Here is a 16,984-nt window from a genome sequence, read left to right as displayed (position 1 = left end):
GGGGCCCACGGGACGTCTTTGGTACGCGCCCCGTGGCACCTTCACTTTGGTGTCGGACTCGTAGGGGCAGAGGTTTCACTAAGAGCGTATGCCGAAAGGCCAGGAAGCTCAGGGTCCGGCCAAGTTTTTACTTGGAGGGCACGCCTTATCGCAATGTTGCATAAACCCAAAGAGATCGTGTCCTTTAAAGACAGTAGACTGTTATTTTTTTCTGAGGGGTTCATACAGAGCTGGTGAGTCCTGTAGATTCCGTCATTATGGACCTACATATACAGTTGCTGATCGGGACATTCAGATCTAAGAGAGGAGCAGTGTAATGAACAAGCTTATTTCAACATACCCCATTTAACGGTTGCATCTCTCGAGCTGAATATGTGCATAAATGACATATAAAACAATACTACGATATGTAGTAACAATTTTATAAACTATGCCGTCAATTATTAACGGTAGGTACATATGAAACACAGGCAAGATAAACTTATTACTCAAGGGGGTAAGTTTTTTTTGGCCAAACATTTTTGTACGACATTTGTAACTTAGATAGGTACTTAATATAAAAATGATGACCTGCGACCTAATGCCTTACAAAAAATATTAGTACCAGGAGCAGGACAAATTTTTTATTTTCGGAAAATTTTTCCCCATTTTTGGTAATTTGACGCAGTATGGCATTCATACACAAAGTTTCTCATACTCTCAAAGTTTCAAACAGTTATTTTGGCTGGGACAGGGGTGAAAAATCTAAGGCGCAACCCTTAATTTGAACCCCCATGCTTTGTGTACCGATAATAATTGGCGGCATAGTTTCTAAAGTTGTTATTACATATTGTGCTATTGATTTATCTGTAATTCATGCTGAGTTAAATGACCCACTAAAAATATCCCACGAAGTCGTTCACACAAGAGATGAATTACTGAACTGAACACAAAGAAGGGAGCTGTATAAAGACAAAACAGGCAATTTTTAAGGAATACAATTAGTTTTAGTTAGAGCTACATACGTTCCAAAATAGCTTCTCAAAATCGCAGTTACACCCCTACACCTTAGGATGTTTAAGCTCGAGTTGACCCCTTTTGTTGATGTAATGTCTTCTTTTGACTTTCACCGACTAACTTGATCGAATTGTTGATAGCGCACCCGCCTTCATGCTCACCATTTCTGATACCATCAGAATGGATCGACGGCGTGTTGCTTTGTAACAAATTATTATTCTGTTGTTTTATTTTAGGCAGAAGGGTAATATAATAATGTAGAGGTAGATGATGAATACATAGCACTTATATTATGAGTTAATAAAATGAATATAATCATGGTTCACGACAAGCAATACAAAATGTTTACGTACGCGTACGCTGTTATTCAATAAAAATTGAAAGTAGGGAATGATTTGGACCACAAACATAAATATAACATACAGAACAAATTCAAAAAATGCAACTTCAAAGATATTAGGTATTTAGTGTAAATCATTTATCATCTTCTCGACAAAAACGGAGATGACCCAGATGCATTCCATTTTCAGTCAGCAGAAGAAGCAGTTTTAACGAAGATTAAAGAAACTTTTAGAAAGAATGATAAGAAATTCGAAATTGTTTTTAGAAGATTCGACGAGAAATTTGAAAATGTTTTTCTAATAATTGATGATAAATTTGAAAATGTTTCTAGAAGATTTGACGAGAAATTTGAAAATTTTTCTCAAATGATGGAAGAAACTTCTAGACAGAACAATAAGAAATTTGAAGAAGTTTCTAGAACATTCGATAAGTAGAAGATGTAGAAGAGAAGATCAAACAATTAGAGACCATGATAACCAATGCAAAAGTGATACAACCAGTTAATGCAGTAGTTTTAGATCCTGTAGTGAAAGAAGAATTATCTAGAGACGAAACGACACATCACATGAGATTCAAATTGCCACCATTTGATGAAAAGTCTTCCTGGTCCATATACTTTAGACAATTTGAAGCTATTGCGACAGCCAATCATTCGACAGAACAAGGAAAGACTATTTCCTTAACTTCTGCTTTACGAGGCGATACTGCGGATATCCTAAGATTGATTCTTAAGGGTCAAGAAAAATAGTACCATACCTTGTTTACTCGACTAGATAAACGTTACGGAGATGCCCATCTACAACAAGTCTACACCACAACTCGTAAATGGGTTGAAAGACAGTGAATCACAGAAAGCTTTACGACTAGCAAGACCGAAAGTTCTAGATGAAGTGCTCGCTATTGCCTTGGAACATCAAACAGCTAGTCAAACTTCACGGAGCCATCGAGTTCATCCAAGTTTAGCCATTGAACCACTCAAGAAGGAGACGAACCAAACGATGAACGTCTGAAAGAAATGCCAAAGAGACGCGAGCCCAGATGTCAGAATTGTGGTGACGTAGGCCATATTCACCGTAATTGCAAGAAAATGATACAACAGTCGGAGAACTAGAACGGGTTGACACCAAGGGACAACTGCCGACATCAAGAAACAAAGCCTCTAGAGTAACTGTTACCATTACGTCCTTCGGTGAAATTCATAGCTTGTACATCGAGGTTCGTATTAGTAATAAATGTAGATCGTTTTTGGTAGATACAGGTGCAACAAGAACTATTGCACGTCCAGTAGTAGTACTAGGCCATCTTAAATTATCGCATGCAAATGTAAGGCTTAGAACAGCAACTGATAAGCTAATTAATACATATGACGAAGCTAATATGTCAGTATCCATTGGACAGACCACATTGAAATACAGAATAATAATTGCAGAGATCTCGACCAGTTCATATTGGAGATGGATTTACTAAGAAAAGTTATTGCTGTATTGAATGTCAAAAATGGAGTTCTCGAGATAAATAGTGAGGAGTTGCCATTTTATGAAGACAAAGAAGATGTTATCAGCTTACTAACTACTTGTGACGTAACAATACCCGGTAGTAGTGAGAAAATTCTGATGACCAGACTTGATGGTCACTGCTAAGAGGGAAGTTTAAAGATGGACGAAGATGTGGACAATGCCGAGTTCCTCACGGCAAAACTTTCGTGAGAGTTCGAGATATCGTTTCTATAAGAGTTATGAATGTAAAGGAAACTGCTATTAAGTTAAGTAGAAGAACTTTGATTGGACAGTGAGATCCCGTGGCTTCGATTTGTTCAATGAATACTAATGAGAAATCATTAAAATCTAAGTATCCAAAGAAGCTTGTTGAGTTAATGATTAAAACGTGCCAATATCTTGATGATGAACGAACAAAAAAAGTGAAGTCTATGCTGATAGAATTTCAAGATGTTTTTGCCATTGTACAAAGTACAAAACAAGCATAGTGACGCATACAATTAATACGGAGACGCTCAGCCAATCAGACACCAACCTATACGACTTCCATTCACGAAAAGAGATGAAGCCGAAGACATTATCAAATATATGAACAAACAAGGGGTAATTGAACTATCTAACAGTCCATGGACATCACTGGTAGTTCTAGTAAAGATGGTTGAACGCGTTTTTGTATTGACTACCGCCAGTTTAATGCGGTAACTAAGAAAGATAGTTATCCTTTGCCCATAATAGACGATACATTGGATACTCTCTCCGGTAGTCGTTGGTTCTCCACACTCGATCTAAAAAGTGGATATTGGCAAGTAGACATGCAGCCAGTTGATCGAGAGAAAACCGCATTCTCGATAGGATCAGGGCTTTGTAAGTTTACGGTTACCTCTGTTGGTTTATGTAATGCCCCTGCCACATTTAAAAGATTAATGAAGGCAGTTTTAAGAGGTCTATCATAAAAAAACATGCCTGGTTTATTTGGATGATGTAATTGTGGTTGGAATATCCTTCGAAGAACATGTCAACAATCTGACAGAAGTCTTTCAACGATTCCGGGCAACGAATTTGAAATTAAGTCCGAAGAACTTCTCTGAAATTAGGAGCTGGGTATACTCCAGGTGAAATTATAAGGATAGAAAAAAATCTTTTGAATAGATAAATATTTAATGACTATTTTCGTCAGAATTTCGAACAAAGGTTTATTATTTTTTCTACCATAATTCATGTTTCTGCGCCATATATGGCTTTTGGTAGCATGATAGTTTTATAAACTTTAAACTCTACTTTCCCATGGATGTCTTTGGGTTCAAATAACTGCGATAAAGTGCAGTATGCTTTGCTATGCAAATGTTAAATAACGTCGGAGCTAGCCTGTTAGTTATCTAAACAGGATCAGTCACTTTAGCACTTTAGTTATCTGGACGAGATCTGACAGTTTAGCCTTTTAGTTATCTGGATAAAATTTGTCAGTCAGTTTTTAAATCATAAGTACTTCTGTTTCTGTGTGAGTCATGGTGGCTTGAATTCATTTTACCAATATCTTTTAATACCAAAATCTCGCATTAGAAAATATAGTCTCTGTTTATGCTGTCATAGAGTTGTCAACAATCTTTCAAGGTCTGGTAGATATCTATATCGTATTTCCAGATTTTAGCTATAATAATGTTTGTGTTAGTTTGAATAGGTACCTGGCCAATAGTGAACCGTCCTGGTCTGAATCCAGCTCGTTATTCTCTTATTTGTTCTGTATAGTATCCCAATATTCTATTTATGATCGGTAAGTACATTGTAGCTCATCTTGAGTAGGGATATACCTCTGTAGTTCTTACAACCGAGCTGGTTTTCCTTCTCGTGTATTGGACATATAATCGCTTTTTTCCAGTCTTTAAGAATTTAATTTGATGGGGAGATAAAATCTCCTTAAGGAAATCTTTAGACTTTACCATGAAGTGTGTAGCAGTTACCACGCTGCTTCCGTAAAAATCTCTTTACATACGCTCACGGCCTAAATTAAAATGTAAGAGGTCGCTGGTGGTGTCAACTGTGGCTGAGCGACAAAGCGAAATCTTGGTTTGGTGGTCAGTTGGGGTTGGAGTCAAGACTCGAAAGCGCGTAGCAGTTCGCTCTAAAGTCCCAACGCTGCGCACTAGTCGCAGATTCGCCACCCATCCACTCATACACCTATATACTCATACACCCATATAGTTGCACATTATTTGAAGAGCAACACTTGAAAAAATCAGCTTGGATTATTCCAATCAGCCTCCCAGCGTCGTTGGTTTTTGTAAAGCCAAGAGAGTCAAACCCTATGTGGACCTGTTTTCTGTGGAACCAGCTGTTGGAACAGATAAGCTTTTGTTAATTTTAAATTCATATAAATACTTGTAAATCGTTTTATATCTCTGAATTGTTGATGCTTGTTTTGATTTACAATCAATGTAAATTGTTTATATGCATATAATCAAGTAAACTTCCTAGTTTTTTTTTATAAATAGGGAGGAGGTAAGTAAAGTTTATATAGGTTGTTCAATAAGGGAGGGGAAAATTTATTGCGGTTTTTTTAAAATAGGTTTTTATAAAGAGTCTCTGACCCGACTCATTCTATTACATATTTTATATAAATATCTTGATTATAGTAATTGGTAGTCCTATCGGTGAGTACCTCACCCCTTTGCGTCTGCTAGGTAAGTTATTCATTTATTGTAACCATAGTTGTTCTTTTCTTACCTTTAATATCTTACCTATCAAAGTACTTAGCTAACAAAACTGTCTGTCTCAAAAAACTCGTATAAGGCTGTATAGAACACTGATAGTCCCCGTTCTCATATATGGATCAGAGACATGGACGCTAAAAAAGATGGTGCTACGCAAGATATTCGGAACGATCTGTGAGAACGGAATATGGAGGCTTAGATATAACTTTGAACTGCAGAATATCTACAAGCATACGTTTGGTGGTAAAGATATTACCACTATAATTAAGCGAAACCACCTGCAGTGGGCAGGACATGTAGCCCGGGCCCCTGAATCGAATATGATAAAAAAGATTCTAACAGCGCAACCCGTGGTAATGAGAAGACGGGATAGACCAAAGCTGAGGTGGATGGATGGGATAACACAAGATGCCGAGAAGATCGGAGTCGGCAACTGGAAAATGCAAGTAAGGGACAGAACAGAATGGCGTAGAAAGCTTGAGAAGGTCGAGGCCCTCTAAGGGCTGTAGCACCAAGATGATGATGATGATGATGATAAATATCTTACCTAGTCTAGGTTTACTTTGTATTCTAATACTAACCTTTAGTGTTAAGTTATTTCGCTTTTCTCCTGAAGTTTACATTATTGTTTTTACTAATAACCTTGTCACTTGGCACAGTAGTGGTGGAATTTTTATTTGTTGGTGGCCATTAGGCCCTATCTTACCTTTACACCCCCACCACTATTGTTATTTCAGCTTTTTTACATGTAGGTAAATTGTTTGAACTGTGTTTATTAAAAATTTATGAATGTAGTTGTCATTAGTAGTTAGCTTTTTATTTCAGTTTCTACTAACCAGTATATTATAGAAATACAAGGTAAATAGTGGTTTTTAACAAGTAATTCCAGGTTATTGTATTAGGTCTACCTGTTTTTTGTTTTTTTTTCTCATTTCTAAATTCTCAAGCTAGTCTTGAGCGGCTCACATTCAGTACCTTAGGCAACTTCGTGTATTTACTTATAATGCCTTTAATACAAGATTATATTCCAAGTTGTCCTATCTAATTTCATTGTTTGTGTTACAAGGTCTCATTTTCTTTATTGTTTATATAATTTTATTATCCCATCTATTGGTCTTTTATCCCAAGGCCAATCCTAAGTGTAGAAAAGCTAGCCCGAATTATCCCTTGAGATTTTGTGTCTCTCTAGCCCTTTAAATTTATTCCTCTGAGCTAAGCGACTCTTTATTAGTACATTTAAAAACTTCACTCTCAATTCTCCTTCTTGTAAATTCTTATTCCTAAATTACAATATCCCACAGTATTGGGGTTTCAAGTGTATCAGAATTCTGAGTATTACGGGGCATTATATTGAAACCTGAGTATCACGAGGAAATCAAACTAAAACTCTACAATAATAAAAGATATATCCTGATCTTCAAAACGATTGTGGTTTGATCTTAAACATATATATTTTTTATCGATCTATAAATAACAATGGCACACACTGTATACGCATCGTTTGAAGCCTCTCTTTTGACTCTCACCGCCTTGATAGAAGATTAAACGTAACCCATGCCTCTACTCTTCCGCGATATCATCTCGAAACAAATCATTTTCTTATCGAGCTGCGTTGAAAAGAATGAAATCGCGTATAGAAGTCGCCAACCACTATTATATCATGGACGTAATCAGCGGCATTAATCTTCTCTTAATAATGCTTCTTAGGTCCGAGTATGACAAGTCATTTCTTCCAATTGACAGCTGTATTTATGTCAATGCATTATTGTGAGTAATAAGCGGTTTTATTTTAATGAGTTATTATAAAAGATGACATTTGAAGTTTTGCAGCAATTATAATGATTAAGATACGTGCGCGCCAATAAAGAAGGATAACGACGCTAAAAATAAACAAATTAAATAGCAATTCAGCTAAATTGGACAATAAATAATAAATAATTGTATATTTTTTGCTAATATGAATGTCTATGTCTAATGAAAGTCGCAAAATTTTATTACATCTTTTGGTCTAATTATTTCATTAGATTATCGAAGCAGTGAACAGGTAATTTAGTGTTGTGAGCAATATGGAAGGCGAGAGCAGTCAATGTAAACGATGTCCAATTTTTTCAATTGGAGAAAAAACTATACAACGTAAATTGTAGACTCCATGAAAGGAATAAAAGTATATTGGTCAACGATGTAGTTAGTTTGTGTAATGATTTGACTACAGTGTACAGTGTCGACGAGAACTGTATACAGAATTCTAAAAAAATTTTTAAACAAAGTGAAGATCAATCGGATCTATCTACAAATCCCATTTGCTTTTACTTTGATAAAACTGATAATTTTAATGCCTACAAATTTGATTTTCAACTATAACTCTACTCTTGTTCTTCTTCTTCCTTCTTGTATGTAGGCTTTAAAGCCTCTTTCTTCTTCAATATTAGCTTAGTAAAATGGTTTAAATGATTGCACCATCTTTTTCTTGGTCTGCCAATACTTCTTCGTCCATTTGGTGACTTATCTCGTGCTAATCGTACTATCCTATTCCCTGCCATTCTACTAATGTGTTCGTTCCACTCCTGTTTCTGTTTTGTTATCCATCCATTTACCCGTCTTCTATATTGCATGATCTTCTTATGTTTTCGCTTCTCTCCCTATGCAACAGACTTTTTCCTGATATCCGTCGAAGTATTTTCATCTCTGTTGTTTCTAGTAGGTCGTCTCGTTTTAAATGTGTCAGGTCTTGTATCCGCCGTGTATCTTAATATAGGTCTAATTGCTCTTTTATAGATTCTTGTTTTTGTCTTGTCTTTTCAAGGTGTTTGTTCTTTCAGATTGGGTCATTACGAAATCCCGCCGCTTTATTGCTTTTAAGCTTTGTTGTTGTACTTCTTCTTCAACATCTCCGTAACTAGTTATATTTATTCCCAGATATCTAAACCTTGCTTCCTAGTTTATTATTTTCCCATCAGTTTCGATTTTACATCGTAGTGGGTATTTAGATGTTGTCAGACATTTGAAGATGTGTGTTAATCTTTGGAGCTCATGTTCTGTCTCGGTCATTAATGCGGCGTCGTCTGCATAACATAATATTTGGATTCCTTTGTTCTCCATTTTGTAACCATGGTCTTTACGTACTGCTTGTATTATTTCGTTCATTATTATATTAAAGAGAAGTGGGCTTAACGAGTCACCCTGTCAGACTCCGCTTTGTACTGGTATACACTGGGTTAGTTTTTTATTTAAGTGCGGTGTTCAGTAGATTTATACCACTTCTTTATCTCCTTTCTTGAACATTGGTATCATTATGCTGTTTCTCCATGCGTCTGGTATCTTGCAATGCAATATTAGTTGTTGTATACGTTTTGTTATCTCTAGGGTTATACTTTCTCGTCCGTGTTTTAAAAGCTCCTTGGTTATTCCGTCTGGTCCTGGTGACTTTCTATTTTTAAGTGAATTTATGGCTACCTCTGCTTCCTGAAAACTGATTTCTATTTCGTGTCTTAATTCAGGTACGTTTTTGTGTTGATTATTATTTTCCTTTCCTTTAAACAGTTCCGTCAGGAATCTTTAATATTCTTTTGCTGGTATGTTACTGTATTCCTTCAATTCTGCCATTTCTATCTGTTGGTTTCTTATGAATCTCCATATTTGTTTTTGTGGACCGTAAAAGTCACTTTCCATCCTTTTTATAAACTGTTCCCAGTGTTCATTTTTTGTTCTTCTTAACAACTGCTTTATTTTATTTCGTATTCTTTTATAGGTGTCTCCGGTTTCAGGATATTTGATGTTTATTACTTCGTGTAGGCCTCTCGTTTCTCTTTACATTTCTCTTTTATTTATTTTCTGAGTCATGCTGTATTATTGTTGTTTCTTTTGTTCAGTATGACTTTGCGTTTTCCTAGAGTTTCTGATGCTGCTTCTTCAATTTGGTTTTTTGGTTTTCTCCCAGCTTAAGTTTATATCTTCGATGTCGTCTATTTGTTTCAGCTGTATTTTCTGCGTTAGCCTCCTTTGGTACATTTTTCTTGTAGAGACGTTCCAGAGTGATTCTACATTAAATTTTTCCTCGGTGATTTCCTGTAGAAAATGTTTTGGTGTTATTTTCATTCTTATTTTTGCTAGTACTAGTTTGTGTTCACTCCCTGCGTTTGGCGAGTTTAAAGTTCGGATATCTAGAATCTGTTTTGGATGGATTTTTCTATTAGTGACTATAAAATCAATAATAGATTTGTGCCCCCTGGAGTTTTCAAATGTATTTTTATACTGGAGCTTATGGTCGAAAAATGTATTATTGATTCTCAGTTCGTTAATAGCACAGAGATTAGCCATGCGTTCTTCATTTGCGTTGACATGGTTTTCATTAAATCTCTGTTTTAATGCTGAAACTATTTCATTTCCGACTCGTGCATTAAGGCCATCCATAGAATTAAGGGCTCTTTATGAGGTATTTCATTCAGGATGGTTTGCAATTTCTCTTTCTTCCTTAGGATTGCAGTCCTCGGGGCTATAGATAGATATGACATTTAATTTTTGGTAGCCCATTGTGATGTTCATATGTATTATTCTTTCGGAGATATAACGTCAGTTATTTATGTTGTCTTGAAATTTTTTATAGACAAGTATACCTACGCCTGCTCGTGCTCGTTCTTCTTTCTTCACTCCACTGTATGCTAGAAAATATTGGGTATAGTCTCTTTGGCCTTTACCTTTCTGCTTGTCTTCTTGGTTTCTTGGATTGCACAAATGTCTATGTTTTTATTTATTAGTTCTTCTATTATCTCTTGGTATTTGTTGTTGAAAAAAGTAATGTTCCATGTTTCTAATCTAATTGTGGGCTTATTTTTCCTTCTCGTTTTCCTTTTCTTTGCGGGTTCGTCATCTTAGATTCCGTCTGATTGAGCCTTCTGTTATTTTACAATGGGTAGGATGCTATCCTGGCCCATCAACCCTCCTCTTTAACTAACTCTACTATACTTTAAACTACTACTATTCTACTCTACTTTAAATAACTCTACTCACCTGCGGTAATTTCGTATTTACTCGACATCTTCAATTGAAAGGTTTTACCATACGCAGTGTCTTCCAAACAGTGGTCCGGGTAAAACCGTGTCGATTATCATTGCGCCGACCTTTCAACATACACTCTGATATCTTCTTCAGGGCTTCCGGTATCTCAGTCTCCCGAGATCCCAGACACTACTACACCGATCACTAATCACTGCACTACTGATTAGTGATCAGTGCAGCAGTGTCTGGGGGCTCGGGAGATTGAAAACGACATTTGTCTGTGGACACTATTGGACATTTTCCATAGACTTCTATGAAAAATGTCGATTATGATCGACAGATCGCGCCTGGACTATTATTGTCATTTGTTCAAAAATGTATTTATGCATTTTTTATTTATTTTTGTTTCTATATATGTTTCTTTTTTGTCGAAATCCATAAAAGAATAAAAATGTATTCTGAATATTTTTCTACATGTCTATTTCTATATATCTTGTAAATATTTTGAGCTAGATTCATCCAATACGTTCTTTTTTTCATATTTCCAAGGTAACCAGTGCGTAAGATTGCTAGCGTATGCAGCCAATTGCTATAAATTGTAGCGAGTAGCATATTTTTTACTGTACTTTCAGCGAACATCGTCAAAATATCATGTAATCTCCCTCAAATCATTCCTTTCCGTTCAGTTTAGTAGTTAAAAACAATATGGTAGATTCACTCGAATAGTTTTAAAGATATTTGAGATATTTTTAGTTTCAAATAGATCCCCATCATTTTATTCTCTTATACACATTCCAAAATACACAAGCATAATAATTTACTATATCGGGGACAGTGCATATGAAAAATAAAATCCTAATTTTGACGAATGTACCATAAAAATTGTACTTTTAAAAATAGCTAGCCGCAACCTTTTTTCCAACATTGTACAACAAAAAACCATGACATTTCCGAGGTAAATGTGTCCGTTAGAAAATGGAAACGCCACGGGATAATCGACTTTTTTGTGTAATTTATCCAGCCATATTACAAAAATGATAAAATGCATGTTGGCGTGTCAACTGCCACCAAAATTAAATGGACGTGAAAATATTTTTCAAGTCACGTCAGCCGACCTAATTTAGGCAGTGATTAGTGGAACTGTTAATGAGCAGGATACTGTTGGCTGTGTGTCGCTCTTGTCTCTGATTGATTACCAAACATGAACTACACTGTCAAGTGATCGATCACCCTGGCGGACGAGACGGCTCTTCAAACAAGGCCTCGAGACACCTCCAGGCATAGAAGAACGATGACATGATTACTGAATTTATTATATCTTATTATAAATAATACAGCATTTACTATATCGTACAGGGTGGCTTAAAATTAACAACTGTTTTTCAACAGCAGATTCCAAATCTTCTTTACTTATAAGTACAATTTTTGTTCTTTTTGTTAGCAGAATAATGTTAAATGTGTCTTTTATTGTCTTAAAATTGAGACTAAACGTTTGTGAAAAATTTTTTAAACCTTTTTTTAAAAAATTATATTCCAAAGTTGATATATTACATTAGAGAGAAAAAAGGAGAGAGAGAGAAAAAGAGAGAGGGAGAGGGGGAGTAAGAGAGACAAGTGAAAATACCAAAGAAAATCAACAAGAGATACAATAAGGCTCCATAAATAGATACCCATATTTTCATTATATTTCATTTTGAGTATGGTAAGACATAGTTTTACCATACTCAGGTAATTACGCAGCCACAAAACATCAAATATTCACAAAAAGAACCAAAATATTTATATACAGAACTTTTATTAAGTCCGTTCTCTCATGCTCCAACCTCTCTAATACCTCCAACAAGAATCCACACATCGTATCAGAACTCCTGCAAAATAACATTCATGAAGTCGAAAAATGGTTAAAAAAATTCAGAAATAAACCGAATGAGCACGTCGATATATTTAAAATTTACAACCCGTACAGGAACATCTCCACCTGTATATATTAAGCGCAAACAAATACCACAGACAGATGATGTAAAGTATCTTGGGATTCACATATATATCTTCCACATATACTGGCTAATAGGAAAACAATCTCAGTTAACAACTCAATAAATTACTCCTATACAAAGCGGTGTTGAAGCCAATATGGACCTATGAGATAAAACTGTGGAGAACGGCGGTAAATTATAATATAGAAATTATACAAAGTTCAAATCCAAAATACACCCAACCGAACATTCACAACAGTCTGACAAATCCAATCACTGACAACCTTCACACTTATTCAATTGAATTGTAGCGGATTCTTATGTCGCTTTGAAAGAATCCAACAACTCATTAGCGACACCAATCCAAATATAATATGCCTACAAGGAGGAAACCAATTTTAAACAAAATCATAATATTGATCTTAGGTGTTATGAAAGTATCATCACGTAAGAACAGAATATCTAAGAGCAAATACAGGAACATCAATTTTTGTCGAAAATGACGTCTATTCAACATATTTGTCTTTAGTTACAAACCTAGAAGAAATCGCAGTAACAATATGGTGCCCTAAAAGAAAGTTATTTGCAGTATATATATCCCACCGAGTTACAATCTTACTGAAGCTAAACTGGTAGACTTAATTTTTTAACCTCCATCACAATTTGTAATTGTCAAAGACTTTAATGCCCACAATATTGCATGGGGTACACAAACCACGTACGGCAAAGGAAAAGTTGTAGAGAACGTTCTAAACATTACCGACATTTGTTTTCTAAATAATAGTTCCAACACTCATTTCAATATTTCAACAGGAAGTTTATCAGCGATTGACCTAAGTCTATGTGATTCCAAAATATATCCTTCTCTAACATGGAATGTTTAAGATGATCTATGTTATAGTAACCATAACAATTCTCCATTCTCGACCTCATAACAAATAATGAAGAAAAATCAACAGGAACAGTAATAAAGTGGGAGATTTCTAATTCTGACTGGGCAAGTTTCAAAACTGAAGTAGACCGGCAAATTAAACAAATTTTTTTCTCTGGAAATATAGATAATGATGTAGATATTTTAACAATTATCTCAACTGATGATATTTACGTAGGAAAAAGTATAATAACTTCTACAAGAAAATTAACTGCTGTAAAATAATACAAAACTGCTCTTTGTAAGTACCGCCGAAACAAAAGTGACAAAAACTTTATTTGTTTTAAAAAACTTAGAGCCAAGGCGAGTAAGTTCTTAAGAAATTACATATCAAATAAAAAATACCGATTGCGGAAACAAACAAATCACCTAGCCAGGAATTTGATGCAGATTAAACTTAATGCTTGCTTTATAAAAACTGCAGATTGTAATAAATTGGGATGTCAATAAAAAAAAGCCCTGCCTCACTTTTGCGTCAGAAACGTGGACGATTACAAAAAGCGATGCAGAACGTTTAGGCCTTTGAGAACGTAATGTCCTCAGACATATTTATAAAGGCATGCTGGAGAACGGATTATGGCGTAAGCGCTTTAATTGTTAGCTTTACCGCTTTTATAGTGAACCTAGTATTAGTAGGTCCATCAAAATAAACAGGCCGCGGCTGCAGTTAGAGAGAATGGACGAGATGGAGCCGTTGAAACACATTTATCACCAAAGACCGGATGGAGTGAGAAGAGACAAGCCCAGAGCACGATTTAAGGACTCGGTGGAAGACGACTTTAAGATCAGTTCAGACGTGAAGTCCAAAAATTTTTGTTTTGAAATTCGGATCACCAGCAATACCAACTAAAAGCAAATGACAGTACTTTGAAAGTATGTAATTTGTAAGAGATTATACCAAACCTGCATTTTTTCAAAAGTTTACCGTCACATATAGAAAGTTGATTCTACAAGGCAAGATTGAGGGTAAGAGAGGTCCTGGACGTAGACTTATATCCTGGCTGGCCAATCTTAGGAAGTGCACTGGTCTAACGTCAACTGATTTATTTCGAGCTGCTGTGAATAGAATAAGATGGGTCAACATCTCTAGAAAATAGGCAGAGTTAGAAGATGATAGAAAGTCTGTCCCTTTTTAATAAATTAGAACTAAGAAGTAAAATACAGCAGTTAGTAGTTGACAAATTTAAAGAAACCATGAATCAAAAGCAGCAGCTCAAGCGACAAAAACAGCAGTTTTTAATTCATTAGCAGTTACTGGTGCAACAGAAACAGCAGTTTGTAACGCCACAGCAGCCAGCGGTGCAACAGACATAGCAGTCTGATGAGCCATTTTCATCTGAATATTGTGTTTGTTCCCGTCTTTATATATTGTCTTTTTCTTTTACGTATTTTCGATTTCTCTTCGCCGATGAAGAACGCCACTCCACGTTCTATGAGATCGTCCCTTAAGAAGTATCTTTACAAGTAAATTTAATTTTTATTCTCACCAACATTTTATGATCACCTCAACTTCCAGTTACTGTGGTCAGCAGTATTTTAATTTCAAATTCTTCTCTTCAGAAACCTGGCTTCAATGCTCTAGCATTGAAGCCTCCCCTTTAGAATTTAGCCACCTAAATCACATCATTAGTATTAATTAAAAATCAAAGAATGTCTTCTTGGAACTTCCTTATTATCTGATCCACCACTAATGAAAATAAAGGTTTTTTAATAATACATAATGTGACAAGAATACTGTACTCATTATTGTTTAGATCCTGCCATATCATATACTTTAAGTATTATTAAGATATTCAATATGGTATTATTAATAATGTATTCAGCAGCAGTATTCTCTTCATGTGTTTTGGGTTTTTTTGTTAAAATTCAAGAGAAACCGCAGTAGCGACGGTCACGATGTTATTCATTATTCAAGACATACTCTACTTATTTATTTACGTCAATGATAAATACCTAATTAGTATTTTGCATACAACACGGGTAATAAATTAATTTGAATTTAAAACTATTGCCAAAACTAAATGAGCGTGAGAAGATTATAAATTTATTTATACAGCTCATTACAAGTTGACGTTTCTCATAAATCAAGGTGTTTGTCTTCGTTGAGAAAAAAAAGACTCGTTGCAAAAACATTTTAATTGTTTTATTAATCAACGAATATAAAATTACTTTAATTGTGTCAAATTGGGTAGAAAATAGCATAAATTGTAGTATGAGCATATTGAGAATGTTTATAATTAGTGATAAAAGCATAATTGTTGGTAAACACATTCCATTTTGATTTAAAATGTCAAAATGCTTTGGTTATTTATCAAAATTATTTATATATTTACGTTTAATTTTACAGAACAACATTATTTAGCTAATTGGAGGTGTATACCATGTTCACTTACGTGCACAAAAGACAGTCAACATAGAATAAAATACAATAGTTTTGAGGGTTACTAATCCCTAAATAAAGTTGCCAGTGTCGGAGTGATGGAGATTAACAGGTACTAATGAATTTGCAAGATATGTAAGATGTTTATTTTATTGGTTATATATAAAATAATTTGTGGCCGTAACAGGGGCCGATTTGTAAAAAAATGAATATTATTTTAATCAAATTCCATTTCAGATTCACTGCTTTCTTCAGAATCTAAGGAATCTTCAACTCCAATGTTAATTCTTACCGGTTCCAGCATTGCATCAGTCATATTATCCACATTCCACATTTTATTTTCTTCCTTGTGAGCATGACTAACAGCATTTTTCCAATTTTCTGGAGTTACTTTTGATAAGGAATGTTCTAATAATTGTTGTAAGTCTTCTAATTTAAAAGTTTTGTTGTTGCGTCCGACTTCACCCTTTACTTGAGACCATATATTTTCTATCGGATTTAGATCACAGTGGTATGGGGGTAAACGTAAAATAATTACATCACGGTTTAATGCCATTTCATCAATTATATATTTTTTATAAGCTGCTTTATGTTGCCTTACAATAGGTAATAATTCCTTTTTTGTCGAATTCTCCTTGTATTCAATTGCGTGTTTATCCAACTATTCGATTATCTCTCCTTTTTTCCATGCCGTTGTTGGCAATTTTTCTGCTAGTCTTGAATGGTAACTAGCATTATCCATGACTATGACAGAATTTTTTGGAATTAAATCCAACATTTGCTCAAAATATTCTTCAAAAACGTCAGCATTTCTTCGTGGTAATCTTTGGTTGATTTTGAGGCAAAACTTAATAATCTACCATTGACAAAACCGTATTCGTTTCCAATATGGGTTATTATGAGTCTGCGTTCTTTTCCAACGGGAATATTGTTTATTCCAGTAGATACACCTTCAATGAATGCCTGACGGGAACTTTTCACATTTGTATCAACCCATAGATATGGTACAGTATGACCTTCATTTAGCCAAGTCTCATCTAAATAAAAAATTGTTTTCCCTTCTTCTCGGTACTTTTTAATAGTTCTTAGATAATCTCGTCTCCAACATACAATGTAATATTTTTCAATTAAAACGGATTTTCTTCTATTCTTTGGCCAAC

This window comes from Diabrotica undecimpunctata, chromosome 4 (assembly GCF_040954645.1).
Source record: "Diabrotica undecimpunctata isolate CICGRU chromosome 4, icDiaUnde3, whole genome shotgun sequence".
NCBI classification, from domain to species: domain Eukaryota; kingdom Metazoa; phylum Arthropoda; class Insecta; order Coleoptera; family Chrysomelidae; genus Diabrotica; species Diabrotica undecimpunctata.
Note: the sequence above shows the minus strand (reverse complement) of the source record.